General features: G+C 40.7%; 1 protein-coding gene across 9 annotated transcripts in view; it reads right to left on the bottom strand.

The window, feature by feature from the left end:
* CELF2 (CUGBP Elav-like family member 2) overlaps positions 1-13,796 on the bottom strand; it is a 375,872-nt gene that overhangs the window by 193,965 nt on the left and 168,111 nt on the right. Inside the window, exon 1 of one of the 9 annotated variants that reach the window (XM_065743750.1) lies at positions 10,217-10,304. The exons of the other annotated variants lie outside the window; for them this stretch is intronic. The gene's annotated coding sequence lies outside the window, so the exon portion shown is untranslated. Of the gene's footprint in view, positions 1-10,216; positions 10,305-13,796 lie in introns of those variants that run through there. 9 annotated transcript variants of the gene reach the window in all.

The raw sequence follows: 13,796 nt of genomic DNA on the forward strand, positions 1-13,796 counted from the left end.
AGACAGAGAAAGAAAAACTCCAGGAGTGAATGTTAAACGTAGTTCAGAACCACCTCCTGCCCTAGCACAACTTGAAAGACTTGAGACCAATTTATAAACAAACTAGAACTAAATATACTACCTAATAGCTGTTTGGCAGTTCAATTCCAAAGTTTTCTCCATATTTTCAGCACCCTAGTAAGATGATCAGACATCACAAGACCACTAATACAACAACCATTGTGCTTCAAAATCCAGAAACCATCAGTGAATACCTCAAAATTACACCTAATATCCAGGTATATGAGCCAACAGAGTTAAAAAGAAATACTAATTGGATTTCCTCAAAGAGATTTCCCAGAAATCGAATCACCGTGATACAATCCACCTTTTTGACTATTTTAATACTTTCACTACAATTCATACCTGAAGATGAGACTACAGAGCTGACAAGATGGACAAAGGAAAATGTAAAACACATGCAATTAGAAGCGTAGAAAGGCCATACTCATCAGAAGGGAGTTTTGTGTAATTCCAGAAGATGACAAATAGCTGACATGAAGATTATTCATATTATGTTCATGGGTTGGTCAAACTGGTTTCATTTCGTTCTAAGCTCTGGAGGCTGAAAAGTTGACATTTGTTATCATTTTTGTAAGAACAATTGATAGTCAGTTCTGCAGGCTGGCTAACTGCTGATGGCTTCTGATTGTTTGACAAAGCTTGGTCAATACCTCTAAATATTTTTAACAGGTTACTGTAGCTAGTAAAAGTGAGTAATTAGAACCAGAGTTTAGTTAATCAAAAGATGCAGAGGAAATAGACGCAGAGCCCTGACTGACTGCAGTCACATCCTAAGCAATGGTCCCCTTACCTTTACAATATACATTAAAATGGGTACTTCCACAATCAAATGGATGGTACCAAAGTAATGTCTCTCATATTTTTCCATGGAAACTACAACAGACAAAAGAGTACAGTAACACTATTTGATAGAGCCAAGACTTGGTTACAAAACACCACTTTTCAACACTGGCACCACCATTAGCTATGTATTTTTGCCAGCAATGAACAAGAGCCTGAATGCTGCACTTGTAAAAATCTGCACCAGTGGAGGTGACCCACTATGCACCAGCCACTGCCTCACTGTGCTCACATCCACTGTTTGGTCTCCACAAACGTTCAGCAAGTGTAGATGAATGTCAAAGGGTGCACTTTTTTCCCCATAAAGGAATTCAGTGACACAACGTTGCTTCATACATCATTCTATTTCAGTTGCCATTCTGTCTGACTACCCCTGTGCTGCCATCTGTCACACAGCAACAAAATGTAATGGAATATTGGAGGGAAGGTTCAAACTCTACTGCTATGCCACCAACACCTGTCTCTGGGCCAACGTCATGGGTCAACATAGTAAAATAGGAGTCATTACTTAACATCATAGAGTCATTAAGGTTGGAAAAGACCTCTAAGACCACCTAGTCCAACCATCAGCTCATCACCACTATGCCCCGTGTTCCTTTTGGAATAGCCCTCATATTTAACTGCTTTCTGGAGATGCCTAAGGACGATACCTAAAAGTATTGCTGCACAGAGAAATATGGCTCATAAGACATCTAGTACTCCTTTTTAAAAACTCCTTTTGCTCCACTCTCATACTGCATACATCCAGGTATAATATTTGGGCTCTACTTTCACGCTGTATATTGCAGCTTTTAGAGCAAACACCATGCTGATCATAATACTGCCTTCTCTTTTAACTTTGCTTTATTTTGCAGGCAGTTTGAACACAGAAGTGTTATGGACTGCGATTCCTACGTGAGCCCTCAGCTGTGTTTCACAAATGGGAAAATTAATACACTAAAGCTCAGGATGGTTTCATTGAGCACTCAGTAAGTGTCCCAATAGTAACCTAGCCACTTTCCCTTCCTCCTACCACCAAGAATGAGAAACAAGGGGACCAGACCGCCCCGCCAAGGATGCCTACCTCTCCTCTGACACTTGCAGGACTTTTTAGTGTAAACACCTCTTTTCAGCATCTGTGAGGCATGGAGGGCACAAACCCTATCTTCTGCCCTCCAGTGTACTTAGACACCTCTGTGGAGAGAGGTAGCACCACCCAGACAGCACTCACACAGCTCTATGAAAATCTGACTCCGACCTTGCAGAACTTTCTCCACTGCCATACAGTAAGACAAAAAGACTATTAAATCTGGAAATATAACCGTAAGAGGCAAAGTGCTAGGTCACCAGCAGATAAAGGAATAAAAGCAGGACTCAGCTGCCAGCCCTCTGTTTCAAATGCCAGATCATGTATTTTTTAAATCCTCTTTAGCTTCTATATTCATCTTCATGCCAAATGGTACCATCTGACTGACATTTTTGACCTTTTCTGTACAGGAAGCTATGCAGAGAGGAATGGTGGGGACAGTCATTTCAGTTCACACTGAATTCCCAATCTTTAAAACCACAGCAAGGAGTGAGATCCACTAGGAAGTTGAATAGTTAAATAAGATTATCAGTAATAACGCACTGAAAATCAAGCCTTTTGTTTCAGTTGTTGGAAGCACAAATTTTCTTATCTAATCTTGCCCATTAGTTAAAGGCGGTACACATAACTCTTAATTTTCTCAGCAAAATTTACGATCTCTGTCACATTGTGGAGAAAAGATGTTTCTTCTTTCTTTCAGGTGGCTCGACAGGCAAAGATACAAAAAATTCCTAGAAAATGTCTGCCATTATTGAAAGAAAAAAAATTAAATAGCGGGGAACCCAAATGGAAAGAGAACATTGTAGAAGTGCAGTGAAGTCTTTTTAAAAGGCAGCTGGAGATTCTGAGTGAGAGTTCTGAGCCTGGTGCACACGGGTCAGCCTGCGCTTCCAGAACCTGATATGGGTTTTTCTGGGGAGATGAAATAGCTGCACAGTGACACGGTGCCAGGCACTAGCTGAAACAGCTTCTCTAACAAAACGTTAGAGCCAAAAAAATATTCTGATCAAAGTTGTTTTCTCTTTCTACACTTGCTGTAGTGCAAATTATGAGTGGCAATAACCCTGGCTTCACAAACCTGTGGTACTACAAAATTGGCTGGAAGCAGTTATGAATTTGAGGGGTCTGGGGTGCTTTCCTGTTGGTTTGGTATGTTCTTTCTTCTTCTTTTTTTTTTTTTTTTGTCTTAAGTAAAATATAACCTATGCCCGTAGGCTGTGCTCAGCTTGAATGCAATTCAACTAAATTCAATGGGGTGCTAATATTTCTTCCTTGTTTTAGGATTATGACAATACCCACTAACAAAACCCAAAAACACACAGTCAGTAATCTTCAGAAGACCCTCAGGGCATTCTACTTCAACCACTGGTAAACTGAGGCACAGATCTAAACTGATAACATAAAAAGGCTTCCCTAAAGCTTTGTGTAACCTGCAGGCAGAGCTGCAGTTAGGGCAATCAGGCAGCTCTCTCCCATTCATTATCCTGCAGGCTTCACATCACAGGCAGCTTCCCAAAGAATCACACTCGGAAAGATAAACTTTCATAGCTTTTATTCGTTTCCAGGACTGGGGTCTTTGTATGCAGTGACCAAAGCAGAAGATTTCTAGCGTACCAACCTGTGAAGTACTCAAAAGTGGGATAACTTAAAGATGTATCTCTTGAGACAGAGCATCTGTGCTGAGGTGAGGAGAAACATGCACAAAGTGCTGGTGATGCTGGTCTCCATTTTCAGTGCTACACATAGCATGGTTATCACAGTCTTCCTACTCACCCCATCCTTTAAATACCTTCAGCTCAATTTATTCACTGCTCTGAACTTTACAGACAAGGACTTTATTCCTTTTGTCTATGGTGCCCAACACTATATGACCTCAATCCCTCGCTGGAGCCCCTTAGAGTTATCGTAAAACAACAGCTTTAATCTGCCTTATCCAGTCCTTGTGAATGAAGCTTTAGAGGGTATTTTTTGCCAGCTCTGCCAACTAGATACTTCATAAAGTGAAACAGAATTTCTGCTTCCTTCAGGGCACCTGCTTTCAATTACAGGAAACATACGGCACCTTCAGATTTTCAGCTTTCAACATCTGTGCTTTGCAGGTACAATTTGTTGCATTCAAATTACTGCTAAACCTCCAGAATGGTGTCTGGCTTTCAGGGGCATGCTTGAGAAACACCATAGATGGACCGAAAGTAATGGCATTTGCAATCACTTTCTAATGACAGATTAATGACTGTTCTGAACAAATCCTTTAAGCTGTTCAGCAACCTCTGCCCACTCCTCTTGGAAGGCCCATTCCACACCAGCTCACTTAGAAACGTTATCCTTCCTGCATAGCAGATGTACCTACTGAAACCCTATCCACCAAATACAACAGCTCACACCCTCTTCTAAAAGGCACGCTATCACTCATTCCTTTAATAAGGAAAACTAACAGCCTTTTATAGCCTGTCTGCCACAGTCATGCTGGGATGAGCCAGTGACCTCTACAGATTTGATTTCCTTTTCAGCTTCTGCAGCTTTAATACATAAGACAAGTTTATATGGGCTGTCTTTTGCCCTCCCACCCTTTCATAGAATCATACAATCATTAAGGTTGTAAAAGACCTCTAAGATCATCTAGTCCGACCATCAACACATTGCCACCACACCCACTAAACTGTGTCCCTCAGTGCCACATTTGCCCTTTTATTGAACTCTTCCAGGGATGGTAACTCCACCATTTCCCCATGCAGCCTGTTCAGGACATCTCAGCATCCCCCAGCCTTTCTGTAGGCTGACACTGTGTCACAGGACCTTGAATGCCCATTTCCTGGCCCACTGATGGCAGAAATCTCAGTTCAACCACAGCCTATCGTGCTCTCCATAGGTAACAAGTGCACAGCTAGCCTGCTGGCTCCTTATTTCTGCTGCCACCACATCTCAGCTGGTGTTTGCCATAACATGGTAACTAAAACGTAGCTTGCTGACTTGCTATACCTAGGGAACATAAACACACGGATTCAAAGCTCTACCCACAAGATAGAAAGAGATAAGGAGAAGCAGCAGAGTGAAACTCTCTGCAGTGTGAGGGGAGGGGAAATGTTCACAAACTGAAGCACAGGAAGTTCCGCACAAATGCACGTGGGAACTTCTTCACAGTGCAGCAACGGAGCACTGGCACAGCTGCACAGAGAGGTGATGGAGTCTCCATCTCTGGAGATGTTCAAGACCCTCCTGGACGCCAACCTGTGTAACTTGGGCTAGGGAGCTGCTTTGGCAGGGGGGTTGGGCTCGATGATCTCTAGAGGACCCTTTCAACCCCTACAGTTCTGTGATTCTGTGGAAGATGCGCACTGCTCTTAAAGGGAAAAAAATAACAACAACAAAAAACAACGGGAGATAACATTTTCTAACTCTAGACCCGCAAGAACTGATTTTTATGGATGAATAAGAGAAATGTGTCAGCACAGGACTCACAGCAACACAGTCTAGAAGATCAGTTCCAGACAGTTATCACCAGGATCAAATCAAGCAGCTTTACTTAATAAAGTGATGGTCACAATAGTATGTAGGTGTTTCCATTACTTATGTTTGTATTCTTTATTAAGAAATCACACCTAAATTGTATTATTTCCAATTTACTGACAAGGACTATTCTGCTTTATGTAAGGAAGTGGATTCAGCTCCAGTGGAATTTCAGTGAACTGGCCAACACGTCTGGAGGTCTGCTATGGATGTGTGTTGGGTGCTCACCCCTCTCATGGTTGCACTTCATGGAAGAGCAGTTCAGAACATCGAAGAAATCAATTACAATGCTTGGAGACATTCTGTCTTAAAGAGAAGCAGAATGAGGAGAAAACTGGGAAACAACTGATTACTGATTACCTAACGTAAGGAAAAAATCCCCAAATCAGTGCCATACCAACCTCCCCAAAAGCCGCAGAAGCCTACAAACTTTTCTCTTAGAACACACCATATTGTGCAAACTTGTCTCACAATAATGTGCAGAATGTTATCCATCCACACTTTGGACTCCTGTCTTTTACAGTTTTGCTTCAGAAGACTGAAGCAGTAGGATGGGAGTCAGACTCTTTGTATTCTAAGCAGGCTGCATCTACATTTGGTTCAGGACTTCTTCTAATTTAATTATGTTTGCACTTGGATGTAAGTTAAGTCACAGCTTAACCGTTAACTGTGTTCAGCTATGGCATCCACCACTCTGTATTTGACTTCACTAAATGCCTAATGTTTTGCAGTAAGTTTATGATAAGTATGTGTTTGCAGATTTTCATGACAGACTAATAATACCAAAGGAGAATCCAGGAATGTTTTAAGTAAATATTATGTGTATATTTTCTCAACAGTGCCTGCCGACCAGCACCTTCAGAGCTGCATAATCTTACCTAAAATATGTTTGCATACTGTTTGCACTAACCAGCGTGGTCCACACTACTGTGCAAACTGTTATTTGATTAAAATATTATCCAGCACATAATTCCAGGACACACAGTCATGCAGCTCTGAAGAGGCAGCAGTTTCTATTTCTGTCTTGCAAAATTCTGCTTGCCATCATTAGATATTTCTTCATTAATCACAAAAAGACTGAGTAGATAAAGACTGTCAACTGGGCCAGGAACATTCGGGAATATTTTAAGAAACTATTTGTTTTTCTCCCTCCATCTTCTCCCTTTTCTATTGTTATTCCCTATTTCAGCCTAAAATTTACAAAGGGATGGATGCCTGGAAAGCAGGTCCAGCTGTAAGTGATTTGGATGTGCAAGATCTTCAGAGCAGGCATCTTCTCTGACTGTGTCACGAGATGACAGAACATCAATACAGGGAAGATGCTTGAGCTTGGTGGTGAGCAGATGTTAGGCATCTTAACTTTTTCTAGTAATTTATTATATTGTCATCTTTTCGGCTGCCACCAGCAGATGGTTTAACAGTTTGGAGTGATAGCCAAATTGAAAAGAATTTAGCAGTGCCACTGACATCACATTACATGGACGAGAACTGATTAGGGCATTATTTTCTCATCTAAAATACGAGTACTGAATTCTAGGCTCAGCCATAGACTTCCTGTGGACACATCTCATTTGGGCTATAATAACACTACAATCTAAACTAAGTCAGCTGCCTATATAGAACATACATGAAACAAATTTAAGCTAAGCTAGTTACCCATAACAGCTGTGAAAGCACAGGCTCTGAAACTCATCTGCTGTAGACAAATCTCTAATCTCTTTGGCTCAGATTTATTAAATCTGTGTGTCCAGGATTTCCTATTTAGCCTGTGAAAAGAAATAATCAATTTAGATGGCAATTCAGACTTAAGGTGGACTAAAATGGAGGCAGCAATGTCTCTCCATTGACTACAGAGGCATCCTAGGGCAACTGTAGATAAATACTATCTATCTGTAAAGGAGGATAACAGCTTTTTCACAGCAATATCATGAAGACAAATGGAATACATATGGCTTAGAAGAATGGCAGCAATTACCCACCTCAGTTAGATCAACTTTCTTGTTTTCTGTTCAACCTGTCTACTACTGGTAAGGCAATATCAAATGGCTCTGTAAAGTGTTCCTTTTCTATTTCAGCAGTTCAAGGTGTCGATACGATCCTAAGACCAAATAGGACATTCTGTGTCACCAAGCTTGGTCCCTGGCCAAAAATGGGTAAACCCAAATAATGATCTCATTCATCAAGTTCAAGCCCTGTAGCCCAATAAATACTGTACTGCCTCTGCCAGAAATAGCCCCAGGCTTTGTGCTGAGCCTGCACAGCCTCGGGATCAGGCTTGCCTACACTTGTGCAGCCCAGCCTGGAGCTTTGCTTTAGCTGTAGCAGCAATTTTCCTAATGACCAGGTGGCTGGTGCCTAATTTATTTTACTTTTGCTTATCTTCGCATAATCATGTGGTTTCAGTGCAATTTTGATACAGACAGTGGTAACAAGTAGTTAGCCTGTGTAGGATGAAATATTTACAAACCCAGTGTAATGACACAGTGCAGGGGAGCACAGATATAGTATAGCTGCCTCAGAAAGGTGACATGTGATGCAGCAGAGAAGAGCTGAGGCATGGGATGGGATCAGATGGAGTATAGAGTGACAGCTATAAAAATTCACCCCCAGATAGCTGAACAAATGCAAGCCTGTGGTTTTAAATAAAAAGTATGTAAGGCATTGCACGCATGCTGTATTCAGGAGTAAGGCAGTGTTGCAATCCAACAAAGAAAATATGCTGTAAAAGCACGTGAGTAAAAGAAAACAACAGCCTGAGCAGAGCCCCAAGTGAGGAAGAAGAAAGCATCAACATCAGCATCACACTTGTTATAGCACAGTAAAAGAAGAAGTGCTGACGTCAGCATACCCTTCCCAATGTGGGCCTCAGTGTCTGAGACCCTATCATAAAAGCTCCCCAGCTCCAAAATTAAAGCCACTGCCCACAGACTGCAGATGAGCAAAATGAGACAAAAAGAAGTGGAAATTTAGACATGCATGTCTATCATTTTTAAACCAATTATTATTATTACTACTCCTGTAATACTATTCTTTTCAGAAGTAAATCTGGACTGGTAATAATTCTTTGATTAAAATGCTAACATCTTAATTACATTAGCAATATGTTTTTGCTTTTACAGAGATGGCCCATTTCATCAGGACTGTAAGAAGACTGTGAGTATACCAAAGCTCAAAATTAAAGCTAGCTACGCCTCATGCTTTCACTTCTCACACAAGGCAACCATTTCAAAAATTGACCTCCTTCAGAAAGATATACTGATTTCCAGCATTAATATAGCCATTTTATACCCATCACTGCCTTGTGCTCTTTTGTACACCTTCCTGTGTCCCTGCACAAAGCTCACACTCTTGTTGGACATGGTAGAGCCCAATCAAGACAAAATCTTTTAAGCCTCATCATGTAGGACAGTCACTGCCCCTCTCACCTCTTCTCACTGAAGAAACCCCAGCACAGAAATACAAATTATTCAGTGAGTTTACAATTACCTTGTCCCTAAGCTAAGATGAGAAGTGCAGATATGACAATTTTATGCTAATTGCAAGCATTTGGGTTTGCTAGAGTAGTTTTTGAGTAGTAACAAAGCGAGATGTAATAATATAACAATTATGATAATATGTTAATAGTTTTAATTGAAGTAATTTCTGTAGACAATAAGAATTATACCCTAATGTGTTAATTAATCTGATTAGGAAATGTTGTGAAAATGAGTATGTAAAATGATATCAGAGGATAGCAGGAAAGGCACATTTTACAGAGAGAGTGTTCCTCGGGGTAAGATTTATAGATGTTAGCTCACAAGGCTTCGGCAAGGTAAACAGCTGTTTTGGTTTTAGTTATAATGAACATTAACTCTACTTCCCCATTTCTGCTTAATTAAACCGTTGACTCTGCAGCCAATCGAGAGAAAACAGAAAATAGGCATTAATTGGGTCCTGTGCACTTTCAGCCTCATCTTACATCAAGTGGTCTGGATACACCACCAAAACTCCCTCAAAAATATGAGCTTTTCTCACACTTTCCTCTGCCAGCCTAACCAATGGCTTCTTCACTAATCAAAGCCAAACCACATGTATTCAGCACAAAAAGAGTGGACTAGGCTAAAGCACTGCAGGATGTATAAAGTGAAAATTTAAAGTAAATCAACTTTTATTCTTGTTCAGATAGCCACTTCCTTATTTTTTGTTAATCAGTTTAAAGCAAAAAAAACCAACATTGAAAACAAAGAAATAAACTCACAAAAGACTCTCGTTGACACTCCTGAAGGAGGATCCAACAGCAAGTTGCTGTGTTTTTGATTAGTTTTACCTTTTGCAAAAGAGGATCAGAATGGCACCAGCATGAAGCTAAAAAACAAATAAAAGCACACAGACGAGAAGGAAAGAAAATGGCATGCCATGTACACAGTGGTAAAGAAAAAAAAACAACGCTGGAAATAATGGAGAAAACCTGAAATCTGCGCTCTAAGAGCTCTGTAAGAGCATGCTGTCTCCTGCACAAAATGTCCCCTCTTCCTCCTTGTGACATGCGCCATCAGCTCCCAAGTGCCTTCATCTGAGAGGAACTGGGGACCCGTGTGACAAAGCGCAGGCTTCTCCTAGCACACTTACAGGGCAAAAAAAAAAAAAAAAAAGAAGAGGAACTTATGCCCTAGAGGACAAGAGATAATTTTGCATTCTTCTGTTAATGAATCTTTAAGACAATACAATGCACAGGATAAAAAAAAAAAAGAATTGAAATACCTCACAGTCCCTTAGGTCTGGAAGAGACAGCCGCGCTCTCTCTTGAGCCGTCTTACTTTGTGAGCATGCGCGTGAGGGCTTCTGTCAGACCTACAACCTTTATTTGAGCTTCCTCTGTGGTTATTAGCAATACCAAAAGCATCGCTTCACCGTTACACTTCAACCATTTCCTCACTGGTGAACTTACTTCCGCAGCGAACTCTCCCTTTTGCAAATCTAATAGGCAAAAACTGGGTAAAATGCCCTGTAGTTTTTACTACAGACAATCAATAAACTTTAGTATAAATATGCATGGTTAACTTGTGGTGTGGCAATAGCCAGATGGGATACACAGACATGGAGGTTCAAGTACCAAAGCACCATTTTGTAGCTCTCCGAAGGAAGTGGTAAATGCTCAATCTCTCCTCTTCATGGGAGGCTGCCTACCTAAGCCCTGAACTGAGAGAAGACCTTAAATATAAATCACTTAATTGCTCATTTTATTTGATGCCCAAGTACTTCATGCTAATAAAGTTAAGCATTAAAGGATTACAATGTGACGAATTATACGCCCATCTCATAAGAGAAATATTACCGAAACAGAGTCAGATCTGAAAGGCTCTCGATAATGTACAGTGTAAGTCTAATTTTAGATGATTCCTCAGTCACTGGAGAGCTTGCAGTATACACAGCCAGCCCAGCTCAATCAACTGACTTTTATCTCTATGACTGCAGGTCACATTATCTCATGAATGAACTGTTATGTAGGTCAGTCAAGAGTCATCTTCTAATTGAATGCACGTTTCAGCCTTAGCATTTATGCTCCAGATATCAAGACCGTGGACAATTGGCAAAGTCAGAAGAAAACTCTGAAGAAGAAGCTGTGATAATTAGCCTTTGTATCAGACAACAAACATGGAAACAGATGTTAGCTGAGCCTTAGAGACAGTTGTTTGTGTTTTAACTGAATTTAATACAGGTGGAAAGTGTGGGAGCAACAGCTCGCTGAGGAGTGAGAGGCATTTTGGGTTCCATTTTAGCAACAAATCAAGCTCTGTCTTTCTAACAAAACTCAGCACACCCAGGAGGTATATTGGGCCATGCTGAGATGTGCCAAATATATTTCTGCTTACTTGCAGTAACTGATACACCAGCTCCTTTCACTCCATCCCACTGAGCAGCCATCAGCAAGGAGAAGTTTTGGTTGCTCCGAAAAGAAGGTGGATTTGAGACAAACGAGAAAGTTCCCACTCTATCTCCAGCCTCCTGTGTAATTATTGTACTTGCATGTTTTAAAGAGAGAGGGCTTTGGGGAGACAGTCCACAAACCATATGAGAATATTTGTTTAACTTCACAATCAGGAGACTGATGTAAAATACATTTGAGTTACAGCCCCAGTAACTATCTGGGTAAAATGAGGAGTGTCAGACTGGAGATGCTCCATGAAACTAAAGCAAGAAATTTGCTGCTTTACAGAAACACTTCTGAGCAGACATTTCATTTCCTGTTCAATCCAAGTTATTCTAATTTAGATGTAAAGGCAAAATTGCAACTGATTAAAATTGGGTCGGCAGCAGTTCCCATTTGAGGAAGCTCACAATCAGATAACAGCCAAGCTGCCGAAATGCAGAGCTGCTTGTACTTCACAACTGTGACCCATACAGCTATTACGAGTTGCTTTTCCTTTGCCAGAAATTGCTCACAGAGAATTTTCTCTGACTTCGCGCTCCCCCAACTTTAAAAATCATTGGCAGCATGCAAAGGGTTACCAGGAGCAAAGTGAAAGCAAAACGCCCAAGGCCAAGCTTTCCTGTAGGCTGCATATGTGGTTGCATTTTCAGCTCCTGTGTCCTGACAGCTGCTCTCTTCAAGGGTGCTGCGACATGCCTATTGCTGTTCCAGCAGTCTTTTTGTTCAACCCCGAGCTTGCTTTTTAAGGCTTTAAAACCTTGGTGCATGGGAGGCGGGGAAGGGGAAATGTGAAATAGCAGCTATTATATGCGAGATAGCAAAAATAAAACCAACAAACCAAAAACGAAAAGCCAACCAAAAACTTATGCCCCACACACTTCAAAACAAAGAGTTGCAAAGAAGTAGAAAAGTAGCAATAAAAAGAGAAAACACAGGCATAAAAGAGCACCAGAAATCCCCCTCCCCACCTCCAGCAAAGCTTTTGCCTTAGTGCTGTTCCCATCTCCCAGCAACAACTGCTTCGCTCTCACGTAGTGCGATTCTTAGGAGGATGTGAAAGCAGTTACACACATCTGTTAATTAAATCTCAATTTACATGTGAGATGGGTAATATACTAATTTTACAAATGGGCATGTTGAACCACACAGTACTGGAGAAAGCTGGCCAACATGAGTACTTGAATACAAGGGAGACTCCGTTTCCTTATTCTGGCTGCTGCTTTTCTAAATAAAGGCCACGTAAGCATGCCTGATATGTTGATGGTTTTATTTTGTGAAAAATCAAGTCGGAATAATTTTCCAGAAAATAAGTAGATATTCATAAATAATAATAATAAAAACAAAAAAACCACAGAACAGTTACTGATGAATAAACTGCATTAGGTCCAACTTGCAAGAAAGCATATTAATGTATTTTTAATGGTTGAACCAAGGGAAGGTCATTATACAGTGTTTTAATTCTAGTACATTAGTGTTGCATTTATACATTAGCAGTTAATGTGATAATGTCAAACTCACCACTAGTTGTGGCATCATAAAAATAAAGACTGTTTCAGTGTTCTTTTGGGAAAAAAAAACGAGAAATAAAAATCAGAAATATTAAGATCTCCTACTCCAGCTTGGGAGAACGTCTTGTGTACCAATTCTCCATGCAAGATCAAAACTATAATGGCAAGGCAGCAGATGTGAAAAACATAAATCTCTGGTAAAATGCACCATCAATATAGGCAGAGAGGTGTTTGCTGTTGTTGTTTCTTTTGCTTTGCTTTCCAAATGAAACCTTTTTAATGCTCCCTACTTGTAAATGCCACTTTTAACAGAATGCAGGAAATAAATTAATAGAAGTAAAAAACTAAACCTGAAAGTAAACTTGAGGAAACAGACTCTTCAGTGGAGGTGTTATTTTTTGCTTCTTCAAGAGACACAAGCAATGATCTGGCAAGCAGTGCTGTTAGAGTCAGCCAATGCTCTTCAAAGCTAATTTTGGGTAGTGCAGTGTGTTAGGTCTCTCATGTGGACATTGTGTATATCCTCCAAGGGAAAGTGTCCTCCTAGAATTAGCACTTACAGAAATGAAATATTTCTCTGAAGATCACACCTAGAGCTTCCTTTATAAGGCTTCCAAATAGAAATGGTTGTTTATCATGCTATTAAATTTCCTTTTTTCCCCCCTTTTCTTCCTCACTCTCTCTCCCTCTGTGGATTAACATTTAGCAAAATGAAATCTTCCTGAAGGTAATTACCTGGCTGCAATTCAAGGCATTCATAAACCTCACAGCTCCCTTTGGCAAGAGGTTGCACTGGAGGAAGGAGCCACCAGCTCAGGACAGCACCGTTGAGATGCCCAGAATCCCAAGGACACAGCCCTGGTGGGCCCCACCGCACCCCTCCTTCAGACTTCCACTCTCT

The sequence above is a fragment of the Cyrtonyx montezumae genome, unplaced genomic scaffold (genome assembly GCF_038088225.1).
Source record: "Cyrtonyx montezumae isolate F1298 unplaced genomic scaffold, pur_monq_1.0 scaffold_3, whole genome shotgun sequence".
In the NCBI taxonomy this organism is placed as follows: domain Eukaryota; kingdom Metazoa; phylum Chordata; class Aves; order Galliformes; family Odontophoridae; genus Cyrtonyx; species Cyrtonyx montezumae.